At 35.5% G+C, this 7,785-nt stretch overlaps 1 pseudogene; it reads left to right on the top strand.

Annotated features, from left to right (window-relative positions):
• Positions 1 to 941: 941 nt before the first annotated feature.
• On the top strand, positions 942 to 1,822 carry LOC140846022 (olfactory receptor 13G1-like; annotated as a pseudogene).
• Positions 1,823 to 7,785: the final 5,963 nt, after the last annotated feature.

Here is a 7,785-nt window from a genome sequence, read left to right as displayed (position 1 = left end):
TTAGGGACCTTTGACTTGCAAGCTTATGTCTACTCATTGAATTACTACCTCTAATTTAAAAACCCAATTTTATTCTCCATTGAATATTATTTTAAAACTCTTGTACATTTTTTTTTTGGTGTCTGTCATGTGCTTTCTCCTGGTATGATCTTCAATTTATGCCATCACAAACCATTATTCCCACATATGAGCTCCCCAAATTTAATTAAAAATGCATATATTTGCAATTTTGTTAAACATCATCATACTGATCATCATCTGGGATTTAGACTGTGTTTATGAAATTGAAGGAAAAAATGTGAAGGTAGGCAGTTGATTAAATTGTTTAGTGCTTGGAAACCAATATACTAGTCAACAGTCCCTGGTAATCCAGCCTCAGAATATTCTGTTAGGCAATTTTCTCCTGAAGCCTTCCTGCTACAATAAACCATGTCAACTTCTATCATTCTCGATATTCCCACTTACATATGTTTCAAGAAAGAGTATATTTATTAACAGAACTCGTGACTTATGTAATTGAATTATATTTCCATTGGATATATAAATATGTACACATATATGGATGTATATAAATATATATTATATATTTATATAAATTATGCTCAAATAAACTTAATTTGAAAATGACAATATTGAAATATTTGATGGCATTTACTTTTTCCTATCTTTTTCTTCTCGACCCCTGGCTTCAGTTTATTGCAGTCATGAATGGAAAACATATCAGGAAATGGTGTGCATCTGGAGAACAGAGGCTCTTGTGCGGAAGACTGAGCCCCAGCATAGGGAATTCCTACTAAGAAGTTGTATTGATTCAAATACTCAAATCACTCAGCTCTCTCACACCTGTCCCCATTAAATTGCCTAATAAAAGAACCCTAATTAAAAAGCTTTAATTACTAGTTGTTCTCTCTCTGCCATGCCTACCATTTAATGAAAGCAAGATGAACAGCAGCATTGTCACCGACTTCGTGATTCTGGGCCTCACCCAAAAGCCTGAGCTCTGAGCAGTCCTTTCCCTCGTGTTTCTCTTCATCTGTCTCGTGGCTTTTCTTGGCAATATGCTCACTGTCATCGCCATAATCTGTAACGCCACCTTGCACACCCCCATGCATGTTCTCCTGTTGGCGCTGGCCATAATGGGCATCATCTGCACAACAAGCATCCTACCGAAGATGCTGGAGACGCTGTTCGATTCAGGGCAGACCATTTCAGACGAAGGCTGCATGCCCCAGCTCTTCTTCTTCACATGGTCCCTGGGGGCTGAAATGGCTCTCTTCACCGCCGTGGCCTATGACCGCTCTACAGCTGTCTGTTTTCCTCTTCGCTACAGGGCCATCACGAACCACCATGTGCGGGTGGCCTTGCTTCGTCATGGCTATTGCAGTGACCAACTCCTGGGCACACACAGGGCTCCTCCTGAGGCTGACCGTCTGTGGGCCAAACACCATTAACCGCTTCTTCTGCGAGATACCCCCTTTGCTGGCTCAGCCCGGTGGGAATCAACGAGGTGATGGTTTGTGTTGCTGATATCACCCTGGCCGTAGGGGACTTTGCCGTGACCTGCCTCTCCTACAGCTTTATCATTGCTGCCGTCTTCCGCATCCGCACAGCAGAGGGCAAGAGGAAGGCTTTCTCTACATGCTCAGCCCACCTGACCGCAGTGTCCCTCTACTACTTCCCTATGATCTACACTTATATCCGCCCTGCTTCCAGCTACGCATTTGAAAGGGACAAGGTGGTAGCTGCGCTCTGTACTCTTGTGACTCCTGCATTAAACTCAATTTTGTACAGACAGGGATTCAGAAAGTCTTTGCAGTTCTAAAACATTAATGGTTTCAACAGGAAGCATCAATTCTCTACTCTAGAGTCATCTTCTCAATATCTGAGATTTTACTGATCTTTCCTGGTTACCTTCAACCTAAGTCTTGCTGTTCTCTCCTATGAGAAAGAATGTTCACTCCACTGTAAAATATTTAACCACTGTTGTAAGGATAGTATGTGTTAAGTTTACTTGAAACTTAACTTTAAACTAGGTAACATGCAAACATTCTTAGAAAGCTCACTACATTTTAAAACTTTTATCAAAATTAAATGTCTTTTGCTGGAAATAATACAAATGACTTAAAAGCAAAGTAATTTCACTGTATATTTTTCATGCAGTACAACCTAACGCAAAGAAATTCAAAATGTCTTTGACTGGATATTAGATCATAGCATTTAGGAAGTGTTTTTGTTGTTGTTATGTACAAAAAAGAGTTTTTGTTTCTCAGAGATACATTGTAAACTATGTGCACATTAAACAATAAAATATGTGATATAATAGGTGAAGGCAATATGCCTTCCATCTTTGATAATCATTTCTGAAATTTGTTTACTATGTTTTTCATGAATTGAAAAAGCAAAACTTCATGTGGCAAAATCATTAAAAAAATTCTACTTCATTTTAAATGTTCTCTAAAAATTAACTGCTTAGCAGTTTGTGAACTTTTGTCTGAAAATATGCCACATGATTTAGATTTTGATATAGGGAATGAACTTTACCACAGAGTTTAAAAAGTAATAATAATCCAGAAAAGAGCTCTTCAACTAATGGTTAGCTTTACATAGTTCTTTTACATAATATTTTTTTAGAGACAGAATTTAATATTGGGAACATATTTTCTGTGATGTATCTGCCCTTCACTCACAAAAATAAGTATTTGAGTATTTTCTTAAGAAAATAGAATTGCACAGAGATTAGAAAATAACACAGAACTACAATGACTGATTTGTTTTAAACTCATTTTTCTAAAATTTAGTATTGCTTTTCCTGTTTCTTTGAAAACAATTCATTGACACTAGAATCAAGTAGTTTCCCATCACCTTGTTTTCTCTTACCTATTACAGCCATGCTTGTCAACATCAAGAAAACAAGTGTTTCCACAGAATTGTGCCTTCCTTTCTTTCACATGAAAGACTTCAAAGACAGCTCTCAATTATGAATCATGAAAGAGTTTCTAAAGTGTGATCGACTGTCATTTTTAATGTTTATCCCTTTTCTGGAAGCTTAGTTTTAATACTTTTTCCTAACAGAATGGCTTTATACTATTACTGGATAATATTGGGAGACAGTAACACACTCACATTGGAGTTCATCACTAATAATGGAGTACACTTGTATTTCAATTAATTGCTTTAATATTTTCAAGTTTTTTATTATTGTGAGCATTGGAAAGAAATTTTTTTTTACCTCAGAGACTGGCATAGTGATGCTGGTTTGAGTGTTTTTATTTTATTTCTGTTCTTTTTATAATTAAAGATGAAAGTTAAGATAAATCACTAAGGGAAAGAGACATTATATAATGGAATATATAAAAAAAGATAAATCATCAACAACCTTATAAACATGATATATAAACCAGTATAACACCATTTGAAGAAATATCAAATATATAAATATTTTAAAAAGCTTAAACATTAATACATTGAACTTTTAAAGTATACATACCACTGTATACACACTAGTGCATATTATACTCTCCAAAAAGAAAGCAGAGATTTTCCACAAGCACATGTAAAAGCATTTTAAAAATGAGCCATATATTTAGCCATAAAATGAGCCTCAATAAATTTAAAAGGATCAATGTGTGAAGTAATTCTGAGTATTATTGAATATGTGCTTGTGTGTGGGAGATGGGTGTGTATAAAATAACATTATGGGATAATCTACAGGATATATTGCTAAAGAAAGTTTTAATTAATATTACTCATATTAAACAATAGAAGGATATACCAAAGCTAATGCAGGTGATTTTTTTATAGAGTTAGGAGGGCTACATGTGACTAAGACAGGACTGGAACCTTCTTTGTATTCTAGCATTTACTTTCTTGTAACTTATTTTGCAGTTGTGTAGGTCATGTAAATATTTTGAATAATTGTACAAAATTAAATTAAATCTAAAATCACTAAAATTGGGAGCAAATGAATCTAATTTTGTATAAATGGTTAGCCTAACTGTGAAAATATTTTAATAACATTAAATCAGAGTAATGTGATGTAAGGTTCAGTAAGATAAATCATAAGGGCAAAAAAACAAAAGGATACACAAGAAGGCCTCCAAAGAAACAAACAAACAGAAAGAGAAAGTCAGTTACCTTTGAGGCATGAATGAACTACATTTCAGTGTAACTGAAGAGTGAAGTACTTATGATTTACAGAAACTTCTAGCAAATACATTCAAAAGGAACAAAAATATTTAAGTATCATTTTTTAGTGACTAGTAAAATTACTAGGTAAAAATGGGATATTTTATAACAAATGATAGAGATTGAAAATATCTGACCATAACAATTAAACTTATTATGAATAAAAAAGGGCCACAATACATTATATGATCCTAGTATGATGCAATAAAGGTACACCTCATCTGAATTCTTCTGCACAAAACAATGGAAAGAAGAGTCAATCAAACTTTTATTTTACAGAAAGGATAAGAGACAGAACAAGTTCAATGGCTAAGGAATTGCAATGAAATAATCCAGAAAGTGGTATTTTGTAGAAAAATGGCTTATTTTATCAGCAAATACAAAAGACACAAAAATAACACAAGTGGGAAATTGTTGAAGTTTCAAAAAAAGCCTAAGACACAGATCAACCAAATTTGTGGGCTTGTTTGGACTCTGTTTTGAAGAAATCAATAGTATAAGACACCTAAGCTGCAACAGAAGTTATTTGACATCTAATGGCTGTTTGAAATATTAATAAAATACTCCTAAGATACTTCCATGCAAAAGCTGAATTTTATTGTATTAGATAAGTAGCCCTAATTCTATTGACAGAGACTAAAATAATTATAACAGTTGGGGAGTGCGGGCAAGGGGTGCTTTGGATGAACCAGTATTCCAGCTGGAACCTGACAGGCTGTGACCTGGGGTTTGGGCTCCTCCCAGCTGGGCGGTGGCTTCCATCCTCCCAGTGCAGGCGAGCGGTCAGTGGGGCGGAGTTCAGACTCCCCGAGCTCTGTGATCACACAAACTAATTCCTTATAATAACAACAGTTTCTCTCTCTCTCTCTCTCTCTATATATATATATACATATGTATATGAATATATATATGTGTGAATATATTTATATATGTACAAATATATATGTATTATGGGCAATAATGTTTCTGAACTTTCACTAAGAAAGATTTTTAAAGTTATCTCTGCATGCAAAAGTTATAATTATATGAGGTGATGGATTGATTCATGAATTACTAACATTATTTTGGTAATTACTTTGCCATATATAGTTGAACCTCAAATAGCATGGGTTTAAAGACATATATATATATATATTTATATATATATTATTGTTTATAATAAGATACATATATGTTATAGTGTGTATATATATAATGCACATGATAACTTATATATAAGTATTCTCCAGAGAAACAGAGCCAATAGTTTATATATAACATTTTTCTTCTGGTTTGAACTGTCCCTTTTAAATGTTGTACTCATTTTGACATTTGATGAGCAATTTTTTACAGTTATAACCTATTATAACAAACCACATTTATTAAATAAACTTAAACACTTGTACAATATTTGTGTTAAAATTTCAGTAGAGCAATTTTGGAACTCTTTGTCATGTTTGATAGCTGCATGATATTCCATGTTGCAGGCATTTATTGTGTGGAATCTTCTGTAACCAGTTTTCTATCAATGAACTTTTGAAACATTTCTAGTAACCTCCTATTAAAATTAAAGATACAAAATTGGTTAGAAGAAGCCATGAAGATAATTTCTGCATACATCATTTTATTCTTTTGCCGGTGTGACATAATGATATATTAGAAATATGTATTTGGTTATTCAGATAATTAAAATAGATTTCCAATGCATATTTCATTGTCAATCACACATCCTGGAAAGCCTTCGGAGCCTCTAACATGAAACAGGTGTCTTGCACTTAACGAAGGTGATACTTGTACTCACTTAAGCTCAGGAGCAGGCTGCAGGAGAACCAATCATATGATTAGAAGACTGGAGCTCTTCATTCCACCTCCCAAACCCTGTGGGTGGTAAGAGGGGATGGAAGTTGAATCAGGCAATGGCCAATGACAGTCAATTATGACTATATAATAAACACTCCATAAAACCCCAAGAGGACAGCTTTTGGATAACTTTTTTCTCAGAAAGCCCCCATGCTTGAGGAACCAGAATGCTTTTGAGCTGAGCCAAAACTCTACGAAGACACAAGCTCCTTTGTGACCTTTTCTAGCTGTTGATTCCAATCCTTTGTCAAATTCTTTAACAATCTAGTAAATGTAATAGTTTCCTGACTTTTGTAAGCCTCTATTGAATATTAATCAGACTAACGAGAAGGTCACTGGAACCTCCAATCTGTAGCCTTACGTCAGAAGCACAGGTAACAGCCTGGGTCTTGCGACTAATGTGTAGAGTGGGTGTGGGGCAATTTTGTGTGACTGAAACCTAACTGCGGAGTTTGATTTTGTTCGCAGGTAGGCAATGTCAGAACTGAGTTAAACTCCCAGATACAGGATGTATACAGGAAACCCCTATGTTGGAGTTGGGACCAGGGAACCGAGAAGAACCAGGAAATCCTCAGGCAGAAGTGACATTTACAAACCACTGTGATTCTGCCTCTCCTAAGCTGATCCTGAGAAGTAAATTTCAATTTCCTAGTGGAGATTAATTTTAAAAATTCATTAAAAAGTAATCACAACCGATACTTATTAAAGGGATACCTAAAATGAAATTTTAAGAATGTATTTTAAAATAAAAGTAAATAATAAGCTACACAAATATATACATAAGTGAAATACTAACTTGATTTATAATATATTAACAAGAAGTGGCAAAGGAGTATATTTTCCCCAAATACTTAACAGTCATGAAACAATATGGGCACCACCTGGTCACTTCAAAACCAACAGAAACGATGGGGGAAACTAAACACTTTTCAACTTGAATATTTTTGGTTTGAGTTTTTAGAGTAATATTTTTTTTTCCTTATTTCAAAAAATCAACAGGTCACTTTCTAGTTCCAGGATAAAATAACATAAACTCAATTTTCCCCACTACCCCCCTCTACATAGACCTGAGTATCTGGGAAATCACTCAGCAGTCATAAAAGGATGCCCGGAGTCATAACTGGCCCTGGACCTCAGGACATGAAGAGTGACAGCACAGTGAGTTTCCTGAGTTTCCTTACGTTTCATATATATTGAATCTTCCACCAGAGAGTAACAAACCCTATAATGGTCCCCAGTCACAAAGAAAAAAATGCATAACAACATCTAGATGGGTAAACCAGTGGCTAACAAGTTTGTGAAAAGCTGAGATCACCTCCGTAACTAATCCCTAAAGAGCAATTTAAACAGCAATAAAATTTCCATCATAATGATGAAGACACATTACTGTAGTTATGAAAGAAAAAAAGTGAAAAATTTGGATCTACTGGCACACAAATCCTAATTCCTGCTACAGAATCATACCAAAGACAAGAAAAGTGCATGTAAAAATGTATTCGCATTTGCTCATTACCACAAAATTTCCTCTGACAGGGAACTCCAGGTGCACGTCTCTGCAGACCTGAAGCTGGTGAAGTGCAGCTGAATGGGCGGATCTGAGCTGAGGACTGGCTGGCTCCGTCACTAGACATGGGAGGCAACAGTGTGCCAGGGATAATGGTGAGTAACGAGGTCCTGGAAGAGACTGGGGCTGGAGCAAGACTCTCGACGAGCAGCTAGAGCACTGTGGGCTTCTGGCCCACTTACACGGGGCCGCCCAAA

The sequence above is a fragment of the Manis javanica genome, chromosome 14, assembly GCF_040802235.1.
Source record: "Manis javanica isolate MJ-LG chromosome 14, MJ_LKY, whole genome shotgun sequence".
Classification (NCBI taxonomy): Eukaryota; Metazoa; Chordata; class Mammalia; order Pholidota; family Manidae; genus Manis; species Manis javanica.
Note: the sequence above shows the minus strand (reverse complement) of the source record. Positions and strands in the feature narration are given on the sequence as shown.